Source organism: Neofelis nebulosa, chromosome 4 (assembly GCF_028018385.1).
Source record: "Neofelis nebulosa isolate mNeoNeb1 chromosome 4, mNeoNeb1.pri, whole genome shotgun sequence".
Taxonomy (NCBI): Eukaryota; Metazoa; Chordata; class Mammalia; order Carnivora; family Felidae; genus Neofelis; species Neofelis nebulosa.
In genome coordinates this window covers 22,343,300-22,363,101 of record NC_080785.1, presented here as the reverse complement: position 1 = coordinate 22,363,101, position 19,802 = coordinate 22,343,300, and the positions used below count along the sequence as shown (strand labels likewise).

Here is a 19,802-nt window from a genome sequence, read left to right as displayed (position 1 = left end):
TATAAGCATTCTTATTAGTTCAGCAAAGGGTGGATCAAATGACATAATAAGGAAATGGAATACCAAGCTGCCATAGGAAATCATATTAAAGAATTAACTAAAGGCTAAAGGATAATCCTACAACCCCATGTGAAATAAAAAAGCATGATTGAGAAAAAAATACAGAGACACATATATACACGTTTTTTGCACCTTACAAACAGGTGAATTGTGAAAGACCATTAGTAAGACAACAATGGCTAAGAGTGACTTAAGCTTAGAAAGACACATTTCCACCAAAAGGGAGTTCCATGGTCCTTCAAAGCTTCAAACCTAGGTAGCATTCTCCTCTCCTTGCTGATATCCATTCTACTGGGCTTCTTTATGCAAAACAGACCAGTTCATATACATTGAGAAATGGTCAAGGCAGCCCTTGGTAGGCTGCACCAAGTATGATAAAGAACTCTTCAGCAGCTTCCACAGGGAATTTAATGTTGTGTTGATCTAACAGATATTGAATCTATGGAACTATTACTGGTGTTCAGCAAAGGTTTCAGAATGAGGACTTTTACAACACCTGGCTTTTAAATGCTTATGACAGGGGCACCAAGGTGGCTCAGTTTGGTATGCATCTGGCTCGATTTTGGCTCATGTTATGATCTCTTGGTTCATAGGATCAAGCCCTGCATCAGGCTGACAGCACAGAGCCTCAAAATAAATTAATTAATTTTTTAAAAAATGTCGTACATATTTTCAGCCCTTACCTGAATTAATATTTGGATTATAGTTGACCCTTAAATAATGACTTTGAACCACTTACATAAAGCAGATTTTTTTGATAAATATAATATAGTACTGTAAATGTATTTTCTCTTATGATTTTCTTTTTCTTTCTTTTTTTTTTTTTTGTTTTTGAGAGAGAGAGAACATGCACACAAGCGGGGGTGGGGAGGGGAAGCAGAGGGAGAGGGAGAGAGACAATCCCAAGCAGGCTTCAGTGCAGAGTCCACTGTAAGGCTTCAACTCATGAACTGTGAGATCATGACCTGAACCAAACTCAAGAGTTGGATGCTTGGGGCGTCTGGGTGGCTCAGTCGGTTAAGCATCTGACCTCGGCTCAGGTCATGATCTCACAGTCCGTGAGTTCAAGCCCCACATTGGGCTCTGTGCTGACAGCTTGGAGCCTGGAGCCTGCTTCTGATTCTGTGTCTCCCTCTCTGTGACCCTCCCCCATTCATGCTCTGTCTCCCTCTGTCTCAAAAATAAACATTAAAAAAATTAAAAAAAAAAAAAAGAGTCGGATGCTTAACTGACTGAGCCACTCAGGCGCCCCTCCCCTTCTGATTTTCTTAATAACATTTTCCTTTCTTTAGCTTATTTTATTTGTAAGAATACAGTATATAATACATAAAACATACAAAATATGTGTTAATTGACTGCATATGTTATCAGTAAAGCTCCCAGTCAACAGTAGGCTATTAGTAGTTACGTTTTGGGGAAGTCAAAGTTATACACAGATTTTTTTAGTGTGTGTGTGTGTGGGGCTGCACCCTTAACCCTGCATTGTTCAATAGTCAACTGTATAGGCACTAAAGTTGATGTCAGTTCTCTAATCTCACACTCCAGATTACTTCCATTTCTTGAATTACCTTTCCTCATTTCTTACTGATTACTGTTCATTGCATAGACCCTGCCAGGTTTTTTTCACGTTTTTAATCTCTTTGTCTTTCTGAATCACCTCTGTTAACTAATGATCCATCTTTTACCCACATGCAACACTGGTGATTTTTATTACCACATTCAATTTGTGACTATCTTTTATTTTCTTCAAAATCCTAAACCTCTCCTCAATAGCACATTCAACGTTTTCATTGCTTTTGTGATTATTAGACATACTGAGGTTAATAGTGTTGCCAAGCCCCCCAAATTAAATAGAGCAAACCTGCTGATGACAGAAAACTAGTTGACCAATGCTAAAGCAATGGTGTCCCAATTGTTGCCATCTGCTGGGGGCAGGCAAAGTTGAAATACTTTTGCTTTTGGAGCAATTTAATTTTCATCTCCTTGAAAGTTCACAGGTGGGCAAAATGCCAAAGAACCCCTGTCTCTTCCACTGCCTTGGTGCCATTCTGGTGAAGTGCATTTGTGACCATAGTCATCAAATCACATATAAATCTGTAAATAACCAAAATTATTTTTAGAGAGCTGAGTTGGTATGCATCATCTTAATGAGGCTGAGGTTGTAGGGTTAATATCTGTGTGGGTTACTTAGCACAATGGAGACAAACTGTGTCACCCAGATAGTCATACCTACAGCCAGCCATCTCACAAATGCATGCTCTTCAGGGGATCTACCTACAGATCCTGTGTCACTTGTGTGCATATCATTTCAGTACAATCCACATAGGACAGTGCAGTTACCAACCTTCATAATAATATATGACCTTAGGATCTTCAAACTCAGAACCTCAATTAGACATTAATAAGAGAGAAGGTGCCTTAGTCACATGTTCAGATTTTTAAAAAATCTACCCATGAGCGCAGGTTGCATCACAATGTTCTCCAAAAGCAAAATACTAAAGAAAGTGGGGGTGTCTGGGCAGCTCAGTTGGTTAAGCGTCCAACTTTGACTCAGGTCATGATCTGATGGTTCGCGGGTTCAAGCCCCGCGTTGCACTCTGTGCTGACAGCCAGAGGCTGCAGCCTGCTTCAAGTCTGTTGCTCTGTCTCTCAAAAATGAATGAAAACATTACAAATAATAATAATAATAATAATAAAGTCAAAGGAGGCTTATTTTTCTAATTGAGGGCATTAGAAAAACAGGGTGACACATGATTTACCTCTACTCCCCAGGGACCTGATGACAATGAATTCCTATTGAGTTCATATCTGTGTGGTTTCCCAAAGAGCAGGTCAGTGTCACTAGAGAATTTACATGTTTGTCAAAGCACAGAAGATTCACAAGTTGGTTTCTGGCTTCAGGTGCAATTTTCCCCTTCTGTTTTCAGGATCCACTCTTCCTTCCAATGCCACAGCTACAGGCAGTTCTCTAAATAACACCACGTCCCTGGCAGCTCAGCTCCCATTTGAACATTTCAGCAGAGCTCCTTTGAGGTCTGCCCTGCACCGCCTCCCATCTCCCAGGCTTGGCTTCGCTTGTCTGAGTCAGACGTGAGTCACCTCACTCATTAGCGGAACTCAGAATGCTTCTCCATCCCATGGATCCCTCTTGTCTCCTTCTTTTAACTGGTTTCCTGGCAGCCTAAGGTCGATGACCAACCTTGACATTAAGGTTTGGGTGACTACTAAGGCGGTCTTCTCAGTAAAGACATTGGCAGACAGCAAGTAGAATTAAAAGTGATGGTGATGGTAATGATAATGATAATGGTGAACAGGTGCTTCAGAAGCACCTTAATGGCCAGATTTGATGATTCTGCTCATAGGACAGCACAGGGGTCCTTAATCCTTGGTCTCTTCTTTCTCTTCTTTCCCTCTTTGCCATCACCCCCTCCACATACAGAGACCCATGTGGTACAAGGTGAAAGCTTATGGACTACATTCTCTGAAAGTCAAGTAAAACAGCAATGTCCTGCACTGGTGGGCATCCTTTTCTCCAGCATTTTCAGATTTGTTATTCTCATTTTTACTCATTTGATTTTCCATTCTCAGTAATTCCAGAAAGGGCAATAGAGAAAGATTTGTGCCTTGTTGGTGCCTCCTGGGCATATAAAGAAGCCTAGTGAAATGGTATTATTAATAAGAAACTCTAAATTCACTGTAGAAAATATCAATACCAAAATACTGTTATTAATTCATTAATCTTACTTAAAGCCCTTTGTAAAATGGCTAATGTTTTACTCAGCATGAAGAGTGACGAGTTTTCAGTAAGTCAGATGATTTACTTTAGAAGGGGACCCCAGAGATACCCTGTCCAGTCTTTCATTCAATCAGCAGACATTTACTGAGCACCTACAATGAGGAAACCCTGAGCCAGGTCCCCAAGGGCAGTGTTTCTCAAGCTCCACTGTGCATGCACATCAACATCACCTGGGAAGCTTACTAAAATGCAGATTCTGGTTCAAGAAGCCTGGAGTGGGCGCTAAAGGCTCTGCATTTCTGTAAGCTTCTTGAAGATGCTCAGGAACCATACTTTGAGCAGCTAGACTCTAGAGGCTCTGCACAGGCCAGACAAAGCTTGATTCCCTCTGCAAGGAATATCAGGGGGTCCACAGGCTCTGGAATCTGCCCTGTGCATTCCTCCTCCACAGCTGTGTTTATCCATGAAGCCCGGACAGTGCTGACCTATTCTTTCCAGGGCTCTTGGCTTTCTGATGTCTTCACTCCCGGTGGAGGGTGTTAAAGTTGCAAGATTAGATTTGGGATTAGGGCATGGAAAAAGGCCCATTTATCTTCAGCCTTGGCTATGAGGTCTGGTCCAGGCCATTTAGCAGACAGCTCTGAACTCAGATTTTAGGCAGAGCCTTTCTTTGATTGTTACAGAGATCTCCTTTTAGCATTTGTTTGTTTGGATCCTTTGTCAATTTTTCTGTCTTTTAATTATTGAGTTCTAATTGTTCTCTATTGAAATAAAGGGGAATCTCCCCCCCCCCCCCCAAAGTTGCTTGTTTTTCTGTTTTTATTTTGTTTTTTTAGTCTTTTACTTTTGTCTACTGATTTTGGAATTAGGAATCTTGAACTCTAGGCTAGTATTAATACATATCTCAGGAAACTGTTGAGAGTAAAAAGAAAGTACATGTGGGATAGTCCCCACAAATACAGAATGTGGGCACTTTGTTTTCAGGGCTTGCATGAACTTGATAGTTTTATTGAACCTAGTGTGGGACATAGCTGACATGTGTTAACAAATACCAGTTTGGTTTTGCTTTATTTTGGTTTTTAGTTTGGTTTTAAACATTTATTGAGCACTTACGAGTACTATGTGTGCTGTTCTGGGTTTGGGTAGTATTAAAATACATGAAGTAGAATTAGAAGCTGCCTATTAAGCACTTTAAGTGCATAACAGTGGCAGTGATTTCTGTTTTCCTTTGGCCTCAGCTATCACTTTCTAAGTTGTCAATAGATAAGACCTTCTGCCATACCTCACATGTCCGATTAAGAAAGTGCCTCAGTATTAAGGCAAATGACCTGGTTGTTCCTTGGTTTCTACATTACTGTCTCCTCTCTATAAGAAACTTATAAATGTTAAATTTATTTAAAGATTTTATTTTACTTTTTGAAGTAGGCTCCATGCCCAATGTGGGGCTCAAACTCATGACCCAAGATCAAGAATCACATGCTCTACTGACTGAGCCAGCTACACGCCCCTGAAGTTATTTATTTAAATAGTAGAAGTTATAGGGGCGCCTGGGTGGCTCAGTTGGTTAAGTGTCTGACTTCAGCTCAGGACATGATCTCACAGTTCGTGAGTTCAAGCCCCACATCAGGCTCTGTGCTGACAGCGCAGAGCCTGGAGCTTGCTCCAGATTATGTCTCCCTCTCTCTCTGCCCACCCCCCACTCACTCTCTCTCTCTCTCTCAAAAGTAAATAAACTTTTTAAAAAAAATTTAAACAGCAGAAGCGATAAGAGTAATAGTTTTACAGTTCAGACTGGCAGGTTTTTGTCTAGCTTTGAGAAATAGAAAATTTGTACTTATTCCTCATCTATGACATTTATGTTATCTCCACTACTGGCTGTAAAAAAGAAATATGTATATAATATGTACATATATTTATATATGTATACATATATACTTATTATACATAAATACATTATACATTATACTTTATATACATATATACTTATTATATAAAAAATCAACCATCAATAGTAAAAATGAAATGTCTAAAAACAATGTGTTTTATCTCCAATTGGTATTTGCTTTTTAATAGAGTCAAAGGAAAGAAACTCTAATGGCAAAATTTTTTAACTTGTTTTATTTTTTATTTTTTTTAATTTACATCCAAATTAGCATATAGTGCAACAATGATTTCAGGAGTAGATTCCTTAGTGCCCTTTACCCATTTAGCCCATCCCCCCTCCCACAACCCCTCCAGTAACCCTCAGTTTGTTCTCCATACTTATGAGTCTCTTCTGTTTTGTCCCCCTCCCTGGTTTTATGTTATTTTTGCTTCCCTTCCCTTGTGTTCATCTGTTCTGTGTCTTAAAGTCCTCATATGAATGAAGTCAATGATTTTTGTCTTTCTCTGACTAATTTCACTTAGCATAATCCTCTCCAGTTCTATCCACGTAGTTGCAAATGGCAAGATTTCATTCTTTTTGATTGCCGAGTAATACTCCATTGTGTGTGTGTGTGTGTGTGTGTGTGTGTGTGTGTGTGTGTATAAACACACACACACATATACACATACATACCACATTTTCTTTATCCATTCATCCATCGATGGACGTTTGGGCTGTTTCCATACTTTGGCTATTGTTGATAGTGCTGCTATAAACATGGGGGTGCATGTGTCCCTTCGAAACAGCACACCTGTATCCCGTGGATAAATGCCTAGTAGTGCAATTGCTGGGTCGTAGGGTAGTTCCATTTTTAGTTTTTTGAGGAAACTCCGTACTGTTTTCCAGAGTGGCTGCACCAGCTTGCATTCCCATCTAACAGCAAAATTTTAACTATCATCCAGGTAGAGAACACTCCCTTACTCCAAATGGCTCCCCAGTTATTCTTCCTACACACTAGACTGCCTTATGGGTCCCTACACTGAGCACAGATAAAACAAAAAAAGTCAATATTATTGAATCCCATCTATTTGCCAAGCACTGTGCTAAGTGCTTTCACATACATTTTCTCATCTAATGGATCTTTTGCTTTCTTACTGCAGAGGAGAAAATGAAATTGTGCCTTTGCTTTGCTACCTCTTCTTCCCAAAGTCCTTATTCCTCCCTATCTCTGTAAGCCTGGTAGCAAGGGAACTCAGTTTGAGGCAAAATCCATTATTTTTGCATCTTATCCAGGTCCACGGCAAAAAGTTGGCTGGTTTCTAATTTCTGGAATATGAGAGAATGTGTTGATTTAGGAATAAGTGAATGGAACACTGCTGAGGGCTGAATGCTCTTTAATACTATGTACCCACATGGGTGGGGACCCAGATCTGGTGAGAGGTCTCTCTTTTTCTGGCTTCTTTCCCAGATAACCCATTGAACTCTCTGGGGAAGAGTATCCATATCCATATCCATTCAACTCCTCCTTTATCTATGAACACAGGTCCCTTACCAATTTCCTCATCCTGGCCCCTACCCTCCCTTCCCACCAAATTCTCCTGAGAAACATGACAGAGCATATCTATTCCTGAGATTATCTGCCTCTTTCTCCTCTTACCATGATTCCAAATCTTGGATTCCACTAAGGAAAACACAGCCTGGGTGACATTGCATAACCAGGGAAAAAGGAATCTTCCCTGGGCAATGAAAGGAGGGTTGACTCACTACCTCAGCTCTTAGGAACGGCTCTCCAGCTGCTGACAGAAGCCACACGGGTTCAGCCACGAGGCCAGCAGGGAGCTCCCTATTGACCAACAAAAAGGAGGCAACCAGGACTAGCCAGAGCTGAGCTGGGGCAACTGACCCATTTGTAGAAGTGTCCCTAAGGACAGTGGCCAGCAGTCCAAATTGCAATGTCCTGGTGGTGTAGCAAATTCCTATCTGGTCCAATCTGGTGGATGAATGGTGCCCAACAACAGAAGACTCTGGAAAAGGATGTACTTATAATCAGCACGTGGTGATATTTTTATTCCAAAGGCTTATTCTTCGTTCTTTCACTTACACAACAGACATTTGAATGAATATTGTAGGCACTGAGCTAGAGGTTGGCACACTCTACCCTTGTGGAGTTGACAGTTCAGCAGAATGGCAGAAGGGGAATAAACACACGAGCTCTAGGAGAACTTAGAACAGGCACTTAAGATTTGAGAGCTGGGAAAACTTTCCCAACAATGTACGAAAGGCTTATACAGAAGGAAGGAGGAAGGACACCCCAGGTGGGGGAGACAGCAGTGAAATCACAAAGGCAAGAGAGAACAGTGGGTCATTGGAGGAGTAAAGTGTTTTGGTGTGGCTGAGGTAAGAATAATGCAGGGGAGGGGGCAAGAGATGATCCTGGAGAGGTGAGCAGGAGCCACATTATAAAGGTGTAATCCTGTGTGTCATACAAGTAAGTCTGAAATCCACCCTGAGGGCAATGGGAAATGCTGACTCTCTGTGGGGGAAGGACGTGTCAGGTCTGCTTTTTAAAGAAGTTTTCTCATTGGTTGGAATGTGGGAATTGGATGCAAGGAAAGCAAACATGGAAGTAGGAGGACTGGGTTGGAGGGTCTTGCAGTAATTGAAGAAGGAAACAACGTGGGCCTGAACCATTGTAAAGGTAAGAGGAATGCAGAGAAAGATGAGTTGGAAAGATACAAAGCAATAGTACCAACTGACATTGGGAATCAGTCACAGGTAGGGCCTGAAATGCTCTGAATGTCTCTCAGCTTCATGAATGGAGGAAGATGACAGGAGGAGAACTTGCTGGAAGGAGGCGATGAGTTCAGGTTGAAGCAGAAACCCTGCCACTGGCTTGAGTAGCAGTGGTGGAAGGTCAGGGCAACTCAGTGGCACTGGGGACTCCTCAGGTGTACCCCAAAGGAGGCTTAAGGACAATTTCAGACCCTACCAGTTAGAGAGATGGTGCTCCTAACACAAGCTCCTACTTAGAAGCCTGGCTTATTAAGACTGAATCTGTGCAGGACTGAGACTGCAGATGAGAGGTCTTCAGAACCTGCACCAAGCAGGGCCCGACAAGCTGTTACCATGGAGATGTGGTGTGCGCAGGAGGGAGTGAGTAGGAGGCCTGATCCATTCCAAGCCTTGGGTCACAAGGCTGTGGCAGGCTAACAGATAAACAGGAAAAAGACATAGTCAATAGAAAAGGATGTTCAAAAACTATTGACAGTTAATTGGAGTTGTATCGTCATAATTCTAGATTAAGTCTAACAATTTAGAAGGATTAGGGTAAGCCACTTAATGATCCTGCTAGTTATTTCAGGTACCACTTAATGAGGGCACAAGGAAGTGGATGCCAACTCAGGCTAATGCCAAATGTACATACACCCATCTTGAGCCCTTCTCCATCCCTGGATTCTAAGTAGCTTCATATTATTTCCAAATCTCTGGAGAAAAAGGCACAAAATATGGGAAGTTAATTTTTTTCCTCTTTGCCATGCTGATGGCAGTAATACTTAAGCAACCTTTAGAGCTCTTTGGGAAACTCAGGTGCTGGCAAAGCCTCAGATTCAATGCTATTATTAAGCAACTGGAAGAACATTCAGGACAGAGAACCAGCAACACTGGGACCCCAGGTGGCTTTTTTTGTTGTTTTGGTTTTTTTTGTGTTTTTTTTTTGGTGGTAAAATATACATAGCATGAAGTTTAGCATTTTGACCATTTTTAAATGTACAGTTTGGTGGCATTAATTACATTCATAATCTTGTGTAACTGTCATGATATCTCTTTTCAAAACCATTAAGCAGTAATTGTCTATTGGCCCTCAAAGTTTTAAACAACTTCATTGTACTGCACATCCTCTGCCTACCGGGGAGGATAAAGACAACTAGGCTGATCTTGGTTCGGTCAGTCGCTCTCAATTCAGAGCAATTGGGTTTTTTGGCCAGAGTCCTTGTCCTGTGGGTAAACTTGTTAAACCTAATCTCTGGAGGGAAACAGATTTTAACCGTCTTAATGACTGATGGGACTTATTAATCTTGATTTCCAAAGTATTCAAATAGTTTGTGGCTGTGCTTATTAAGAAGTCAGTAAAATTAAGTCAGGGCCACAGGCTTTTGGAAAGATTCCACTGGAGGCAAACTTAGTTCCAAAGATAGTTGGGCATAATTGTGAGACAAACTGTCTAGGAATCAACTTCATTTTAAGTAACCAGAAACAAGGGGCGCCTGGATGGCTCAGTCGGTTAAGCATCCGACTTTACCTCCGGTCGTGATCTCATGGTTTGCAGGTTTGAGACCTGCATCAGGCTCTCTGTTGTCAGCACAGTGCCCCCTTGGGATCCTCTGTCCCCCTCTCTCTTTGCCCTCCCCACCTGTGCTCTCTCTCAAAAATAAATAAATATTAAAAAATGTAAAATAGGGGTGCCTGTGCGGCTCAGTCAATTAAGCATCTGACTTCGGCTTAGGTCATGATCTCACAGTCTGTGGGTTCAAACCCCAGTTAGAGCTCTGTGCTGACAGCTCAGAGCCTGGTGCCTGCTTGGAATTCTGTGTCTCCCTCTCTCTCTGCCCCTCCCCTGCTCACACTCTGTGCCTCTCTCTGTCTCTCTCAAAAATAAATAAACATTAAAAATTAATTAATTAATTAAACATTAAAAAATTTTTAAATAATAAATAAATAAATAAGCAGAAACTATAGTACCTGTGGAGGATGAGATATAATTCTGGCTTGGAATGGTAGATTATAACCAGGCAGTAAGAGCTGGAAATTCCAAGTGTCCCATTCCCTTTTCTTTCATAAATCAAAACATTCAATGAGGGAAGGGACAAGCCTTTGTGACTTTGTTTCCTCATACAACAAGTTCAAGGTGTTTAGAACATGGTGCTTATAGGCCAAAGCTCAGTGGAGAGTTCACAGATCCAAAGCAGTGATAATTCTCAAAGCCCAGACAGATACTTCCCAGATGCATGATGTCAATCACAGGAGATAGCAAAAGGGAAAAGGAATGGGAAAGAGTTAGTGAAAGTCACTTCATCATAAGCACAATATCAACCACATAACCTATTTGGGGGACGAGCAGTAAGACAAATCCTTTAACAAAATATACTATTCCTGGAAACTGGAGCTCAGGAGAAGTTGACTGGCTTATTCAGGATCATCCAGAAAAGCCAGAAGAGAGTGAAGAATTAGAATCTTTGTTTCCTGATACTGGGTTTAGTGGTTTATTTTGATCAGTATCTGCTGGTGTTCTGTGCTTAGAATGCACAGGGGTGATGGTTCTCAGAGCCTCTCTATAAAGTTTTCTTACCCCTCCCCCCAGGGGTGATCTATCAATATCTTTATCTCCAAATTCACCTCCAATTTAGTCTTCTAATATTCTACTTATTTTCCATCAGAACTTAAATCTTAAACAGAAGTTCAGAAAGATGTTGGCAGTCAAGAAAATGTTTACTGCTCTTAAGATCCTATTAGGGGACAATTTCCAGAATGATGGTGTGAGGAGCTCCATAAACCCACTCCTGAACAAAACAACCATAATTTTCAAAAACCAATCTTTATTAAACCAACCATTTAAAGTTGTTGTTCTACAAAGGGAGATAAGAGTCAAGAAGACCAGAGGCCACCACCCCTACTCTGCTTGTAAAGCAAGGGTATGGCTCCAAGAGAAGTGGGTTACTGTCCCTGCCCCTAGTTCAAGAACCTAGTCTCCCAGGTTTTGCCCAGGGGAAGATGTAGGTGATAAGAACAGAGAGCTTGAAGCTCTCCATAAGTGAACTGGCTTTGTTTGGAATAGAGTATCGGGAAGTTCAAGCCAAAGGGAGTTCTGGAAAACAATGGAGAATTTGGTGCGAAGCAATGAAGAGGGAGCCAATAGCTCTGAGAGCAGCAAAAGTTAGACCATAAGCCAACTAGCTTACCAGAGAGAAACAGGGAGAAAGACAGCTAAAAAGAGCTCTTTTGGGGTCTGAAGAAGTCTCAAAGACTGGCCTCAAAAACTGCCTCTGCAGAGGGCCTTAAATTTAATTGGATCAGACTGTGGAGCAATTTATGCCTTGGGGCATATTGAAAACAATGCAGTGATTAGCTAACAACTAATGGAGCCTAACAGCTAGGGATCATACCAACAGAGACAGACAACAGAGAGATGAGTCAAAGAGAGCTGTGTTAAAATCACTGTCATCCCAGGACCACTATGCACATATATGACCAAGGGTGTACTTTCTGAAGAGAAACAGCAGAGTTTCTGCATTGCAGGGAAATAGACTTCACTAAAACAATCTAGCTAAGTCACTGAAGAAATAAAAAAACAAACTACAATGGTAAGCTCATTAGCTCGAAAATAAACAATAAAGTTGAAGGGATCAGTATCCAGAGTTGCTACAATATATTGTCTAAAATGTCCATTTTTCAGGACACTTGGCTGGATCAGTTGGTAGAGCATGTGACTCTTGATTTCAGGGTCATGAGTTCAAGCCCCACCTTGGGGCTAGAGCTCACTTAAAATAAGATATCCAGTTTTAAACAACAACAACAAAAAAAATTATGAGACATGCAATGAAACAGGAAAGTGTGCTGTGACCCATACACAAGAGGAAAAAAACAGTCAATAGAAACTCCCTGTGAGAGGGCCCAGATATCCAACTTAGCAGACAAAGACTTCACAGCAGCTATTGTAAGTGTATTCAAAGAACTAAAGGAAACCATGCTTTAAAAAAAAAAATATATATATATATATATATATATATATGTATGTATATGTATATATATGTACATGTATATGTATATGTATATATATGTATGTATATGTATATATATATATACATATACATACATATATATATTAACGTTTATTCATTTTTGAGAGACAGAGAGAAACAGACCATGAGCAGAGGAGGGGCAGAGAGAGAAAGAGAGAGAGACACAGAATCTGAAGCAGGCTCCAGACTCTGAGCTGTCAGAGCCTGACACAGGGCTCAAACCCACAAACAGTGAGATCATGACCTGAGCTTTAGTTGGATGTTTAACTGGCTGAGCCACCCAGGTGCCCCAGGAAGCCATGCTTAAGAAAGCAAAAGAAGGTATGATGACAATGTCTCGTAAGATAATAAAGAGATATAAATTATTTTTTTAAAAAAGAACATAATGGATTTTCTAAACTTGAAAAGTATAAGAACAGGAAAGAAAAATTCACTAGAGGCACTCAATAGTAAAACTGAACTGGTAGAAGAAAGAATCAGCAAATCTGAAGATAGATACATAAATACATATAAGAACACAGATAAAGGAGAATGAAGAAATATGAACAGAACTTCAGAGAAATATGGGATACCATTAAGCATATCAACATATGCATAATGGGACTACCAGAAGGAAAGGAGAGAGAAAGCAGAGCAGAAAAAATTATTTGAAGAAATAACGGCTGAAAATTCTGAAATTTGATGAAAGACATTAATCTACATATCCAAGAAACTCAACTAACTCTAAGTAGAATAAACGCAAAGAGATCCACATTTAGACACAGCATAGTAAAATGTCGAAAGAGAAAGAAAGAAAATCTTGAAACTAGCAAAGAAAAAACAACTCCTCATATACAGAACCCAGATAAGAATAACAGCTGACTTCTCACCGGAAACAATAGAGGGCAGACAGTGAGATGGCATATTCAACAGAGTAACAAGACAACACACAGAATATATTTGCAAAGGATGTATCTGATAATGGATTAATATCCAGAATATAGAGAGAATTCCTGAAACTCAATAAAACAAAAACAAAAAACAAAACCAATTCAAAAATGGACAAATGACTAGACATTTCTCCAAAGAAGATACACAAATGGCCAACAAGCACATGAAAAGATGTTCAACATTGCTAGTAATTAGGGAAATGCAAATCAAAACTATTATGGTATACCATGCTATACCCAGTAGGATGGCTATTCTCAAAAACAAACAAATAAACAGAAAACAAGTGTTGGTGAGGATGTAGAGAAACTGAAACCTTTCTGCACTATTGGTGGGAATGTAAAATGGTCCAGATGCTATGGAAAACAGTATGGTAGTTCCTCAAAAAGTTAAAAATAGAATTATCATATGATCCAGCAATTCCTCTTCTGGATATATACCCCAAAGAATTGAAAGTAGAGTCTCAAAGAGATATTCGCACACCCATGTTTACAATGGCATTATTCACAATAGCTAAAACATGGAAGAAATTCTAGTGTTCATCAATGGAAGAATGGAGAAGTAAAATGTGGTATATACATACATACAATGGAATACTTGGCTTTAAAAAGGAAGGAAATTCTGTAACATGCTACAACATAGATAAACCTTGAGGATATGATGCTAAGTGAAATAAACCAGTCACAAAAAGATAAATATTAATTTCACTTATATGAGGTTCCTAAAATAGTGAAAATCATAGACAAAAGGTAGAAAGCCAGTTGCCAGGGAATGGGGGAAAGAAGAAATGGGGAGCTATTGTTTAATGGATATAGACTTTCAGTTTTGCAAGATGAGTGGAGTTATGGAAATGTATGCTGGTGGTGGTTGCACAACATTATGAGTATATTTAATTCCACTGAACTGTATACTTTAAAATGTTTAAGATAGTAAATTTTATGTTATGTGTATTTTACTAAAATTTTTTAAGGTTGAAGAAAACAGGGGCGCCTGGATGGCTCAGTCAGTTAAGCATCCAACTTCAGCTCAGGTTATGATCTCACGGTCCATGGGTTCGAGCCCTGCATCGGGCTCTGTGCTGACAGCTCAGAGCCTGGAGTCTGCTTCAGATTGTGTCTCCCTCTCTCTCTGCCCCTCCCTGCTCACTCTCTGTCTCTCAAAAATGAATAAATATTAAATTTTTTTTAAAAAATTGAAGAAAACAAAAACAAAAAATAAATAAAAATTGAAGAAAACAGACTATACACAATCATCAGATGGGAATTATCCCAGTAATGCAAAGTTGGTTTTATATCCTAAAATCAATTAATGTAATATACCGTATCAACAGAATAAAACACAAAAACCATATGACTGTTTTAATAGATGGGAAAAAAAAGCACTGACAAAATCAGTATCCATCAATGATAAAAAATCAACAAAACTGGAACAGAAGAGAACTTTCTTAGCCTGATAAAGGCATCTACAAGAAACCCACAGCTAACATACTTAACAGTGAAAGACTAAATGCTTTCCCCTTAAGATCAAGAACAAGAGAAAAGTGCTCTTGCCATTTTTATTCGACATTGTACTAAAGAGGGGGCACCCGAGTGGCTCAGTCAGTTAAGTGTCCTACTCTTGATTTCAGCTCAGGTCATGATCTCACAGTTTGTGAGATCCAGCCCTGCGTCAGGCTCCATGCTACAGCTCAGAGACTGCTTGAGATTCTGTCTCTACCTCTCTTTCTGCCCCTCCCCTGAGCACTCTCTCTTGTCACTCTCAAAATAAATAAACTTTAAAACAAACAAATAAAAACATTGTCCTAAAGGTTCTACCCAGGTTATTTAGGCAAGAAATTGATATAAAAAGCATCCAGATTGGAAAGGAAGAAGGAAAAGTATTTATTTGTTGATGACATGATCTTGTATATAAAAAAATCCCAAGGAATCCACTGAAAAACTATTATGACTAATAAAAAAGCTCAGCAAGGTTGCAGGGTAGAAGATCAATATATAAAAATCATTTTTATTTCTATTCACTAGCTAAGAACAATCTCCCCCCCAAAATCAAGAAAACAATTTCATGGGGTGCCTGGGTGGCTCACTTGGTTGGGCATCTGTCTCTTGATTTCAGTTTAGGTCATGATCTCATGATTGATAAGCAGAGCAGAGCAGAGCAAAAAAAATATGTTCATGAGTTTGAGCCCCACATTGGGCTCTGCACTGAGAGTGTGGATCCTGCTTGGGATCCTCTCTCTTCCTCTCTCTGCCCCTCCCCTGCTCTCTCTCTCTCTCTCTCTCTCTCTCTCTCTCTCAAAAATAAATAAACTTAAAAAAAAGCAAAGAATTTCATTTACAAAGCATCAAAGAGAATAAAACACTTAGGTATAAATTTAATAAAAGGAGTGTAAAACTTTTACAATGAAAACTACAAAATGTTGTTGAAAGAATTAAAGAAGACCTAGAAATGGTAAGATACCCTTCATTCATAGATCAGAAGACTCAATATTGTTAACATGGCAATACCACCAAATTGATTTACAGATTCAACCCAACTCCTATCAAAATCCTAGCTGTATTTTCCCCCAGAAATTGATCAGATCATGCTAAAATTCATGTGGAAAGACAATCCAAAATAGCCTAAAAACTTTGAAAAAACGACAAAGTTGGAGGACAATAATTAACAGTGTGGTACTCCATAATGATATACATAAAGATCAGTGGAAGGGAATAAAGAGTTCAGAAATAAACCCTCACATTTACAGTCAATTGATTTTTTTTAGGGTTTATTTATTTTTGAGAGAGAGAGAGAGCAGGGGAGGGGCAGAGAGAGAGGGAGATACAGAATCTGAAGCAGGCTCCAGGCTCTGAGCTGTCAGCACAGAGCCTGACGCAGGGCTCAAATTCACAGACCATGAGATCATGGCCTGAGCCAAAGTTGGATGCATAACCGGCTAAGCCACCCAGGTGCCTCACAGTCAACTGATTTTTGATAACAGTGCCAAGGAAATTCAATGGGGCAAAGAATTGTCTTCTCAACAAATGATGCTGGGTCAACCAGATATTCACAAGCAAAACAATGACTTAACAAAATTTAACTCAAAATGGACCTCTGACCTACTGTAAGGTAAAACTATTAAAATTCATCAAAATTTAAATTTGCATGTTTTATGGGGTGTCTGGGTGACTCGGTTAAGTGTCCGACTTCCACTCATGATCTCCCGGTTTGTGAGTTCGAGACCTGCCTAAGGCTCAGTGATGAGAGCTTGGAGCCTGTTTCGGATTCTGTTTCCCTCTTAGCCCCTCTCCCACTCACACTCTGTCTCTTTCTCTCTCTCTCTCTAAAAAATAAATAACCATTAAGAAAAAAATTTACACTTGCATGTTTTATTTTATTTTTTTAATGTTTATTCATTGTTGAAGAGAGAGACAGAGAGTAGGAGCAGGGGAGGGGCAGAGAGAGAGGGAGACACAGATCTGAAGCAGGCACCAGGCTCTATCAGCACAGAGCCTGATGCAGGGCCTGAACCCACAAACCATGAGATCATGACCTGAGCATCTGAAGTCAGACACTCAACTGACTGAGCCACCCAGGTGCCCCTAAACTTGCATGTTTTAAATTTTTTTTTTTTTCAACATTTTTTATTGGGACAGAGAGAGACAGAGCATGAACGGGGGAGGGGCAGAGAGAGAGGGAGACACAGAATCGGAAACAGGCTCCAGGCTCCGAGCCATCAGCCCAGAGCCTGACGCGGGGCTCAAACTCACGGACCGCGAGATCGTGACCTGGCTGAAGTCGGACGCTTAACCGACTGCGCCACCCAGGCGCCCCTAAACTTGCATGTTTTAAAGGATATCACTAAGAAAGTGAAAAGACAATTTACATAATGGGAGAAAATATTTGCAAATCCTATATCAGATAAGAAACTTGTATTTAAAATATATAAATAAATAATACTTACATGTTGATTTAAAACTTTAACCCAATTTACAAATGGACAAAGAGGGGCTCCTGGGTGGCTCAGTCGATTAAGTGTCCAACTTTGGCTCAGGTAATGATCTCACTGTTCCTGGGTTGGAGCCCTGCATCAGGCTCTGTGCTGACAGCTCACAGCCTGGAGCCTGCTTCAGATTCTGGGTCTCTCTCTCTCTCTGCCCCTCACCTGTTCATGGTCTGTCTCTCTCTCTCTCAAAAATAAATAAACATTGCACTGGGTGTTGTATGGAAACCAATTTGACAATAAACTTCATACATTGAAAAAAAATAAAATAAAATTTGTAATAGCTGGAAAAAAAAAGAAAAGCAAATAAATAAATAAGTAAATAAATAAATTGGGGTCCGATTAATTACATTTGTCTTTCATGGGAATGCTGGACTAATACGTTGAATATAGTTGAACTGTATAGAGGTAATTTATATCTCTTGAACATGTTAGATATTAAATGAAAAAGAATGTCCAAAGTGTTTCTGGTGTTCTCGCCATTCAGTTAAATTAATTTTCAATAGGGTTCCAATTCTTGTTCGATTTGAGATCTTGCCAAGGAAATAAATAATATCATCACCAAAAAATAAACAAACAAATAAATAAATAAATAAATAAACATTAAAAAACATTTAAAAAAATAATAAAAATGGACAAGGAATTTTTTGAGATATACAAAGATTGTTTTATTTTTTATTTCCCACATTAACATAGAAAATATTTTCATAGAAACAAAGCGGGGAGAATTCTAGAACTGTCTCCTTGTGTCACACCCACATGCATTTTATATTTATTTATTTAGTTATTTAGTTTATTTATGTGTTTTTGAGAGAGAGACAGAGAGAGTGGGTGGGGGAGGGGCCTACAGGGAGGGGGAGAGAGAGAGAGAGAGAGAGAGAGAGAGCATGAGAGTGAGAGAGGGAGAATCCAAGCAGGCTCCACATTGTCAGCACGGAGTCTGACGCAGGGGCCCATGACCCGAGCCGAAACCAAGCATTGGACACTTAACCAACTGAGCCACCCAGGCGCCCTAATACATTTTATTTTTAAGACACTGACTTCTTGATGATTCTGGGCGAATTACTCTACACAATGTCTTACCTTCTGGATTTGTCTGATTGTTTTCTCATGGTGTTGTTAAACTTGTTCTTCTGTCCTCTGTATTATTTGGTAAGCCCAAAGTTTGTCTAAAGGCTTGATAAGAATCAGGTTCAATATTTTGGTAAGAATTCTTCATAAGTAATGCTGTGTACTTCCTACTACCTCGTATTAAGCTGTACATAATATCTGGTTGTCCCACTATTGCTAAACCTGATATTGATCACTAGGTTAAAGTGATGATACCTTATTAAAAAATGTGTTTTTAAAAATGGGGACTTGACCACTTACGCTGTTTTAAAATGATTATCCCTACTTTGAAGTTTCAGATAAAGGGGCTCTGAGTTGTTGCCTAGCACCTAGGAGACAACCTTTATCCTGTATAAAGGATAAGAGGATTAAGACTGAGGCTTTATCCTCTTTATGGAGTAGACACAGAAGTTCAAGTTTATCTCTGAGGGTGGCCAATCAGAGCAGAAATTTCTGGAATATGAAGTCTAACAGAGACTATGTTTTCTCTGGGTCTAGAAGAAGTTACTCTGAAATTGCTCATTAGCCAGAATTTAACCATCGGCAAATAGATCTTTTGACTAACACTTACTAAAAAGAGTCTAAACACTGGGAATTCAGATACAGAAGAATCTTTTTTTCCCCTAAGAGAATCTTTTATGGCACTTTATTTATTTTTTTATTAAAATTTTTTAATGTTTATTTATTCTTGAGAGAGAGAGAAAGACAGAGAGACAGAGAGTGAGCAGGGGAAGGGCAGAGAGAGAGAGGAGACACACAATCTGAAGCAGGCTCTAGGCTCTGAGCTGTCAGCACAGAGCCTGACCCGGGGCTCGAAGCCATGAACTGTGAGATCATGACCTGAGCTCACGTTGGACACTTAACTGACTGAGCAACCTAGGCGCGCTTTCATGGCACTTTAAAATAACTCATCCTCCACCTGCCACTCCTCTCCACCCCTCCAAAACCACTTTAGACTCTAGAATAAAAAAGTAAGGATGAGGGGCACCTGGGTGGTTCAGTCAGTTAAGTGTCTGACTTCGGCTGAGGTCATGATTTTGCTGGGTTTGTGAGTTCGAGCCCCGTGTCGGGCTCTGTGCTAACAGCTCAGAGCCTGGAGCCTCCTTCAGATTCTGTGTCTCCTCCTCTCTCTGCCCCTCCCATGTTCATGCTCTGTCTCTGTCTCTCAATAATAAATAAACATTAAAAAAAATTTTTTTTAATTAAGGATGAGCATTTTCTTTGGGTGCAGAACAGACAGATCTTTAGATATTTCCTTTTTTTTTTCAATTTTTTAATGTTTATTTTATTTTTATTTTTATTTATTTATTTTTTCAACATTTATTTTTG

General features: G+C 39.8%; 2 protein-coding genes across 4 annotated transcripts in view; one reads left to right on the top strand and one right to left on the bottom strand.

The window, feature by feature from the left end:
• MKLN1 (muskelin 1) overlaps positions 1-19,802 on the top strand; it is a 370,372-nt gene that overhangs the window by 104,537 nt on the left and 246,033 nt on the right. The window lies entirely within an intron of this gene.
• The window catches only part of LOC131510957 (uncharacterized), an 84,880-nt gene that overhangs the window by 3,086 nt on the left and 61,992 nt on the right, over positions 1-19,802 (bottom strand). For 2 of the 3 annotated variants that reach the window (XR_009261261.1, XR_009261262.1), the window contains one exon: positions 18,080-18,539. The exons of the other annotated variant lie outside the window; for it this stretch is intronic. The gene's annotated coding sequence lies outside the window, so the exon portion shown is untranslated. Of the gene's footprint in view, positions 1-18,079; positions 18,540-19,802 lie in introns of those variants that run through there. 3 annotated transcript variants of the gene reach the window in all.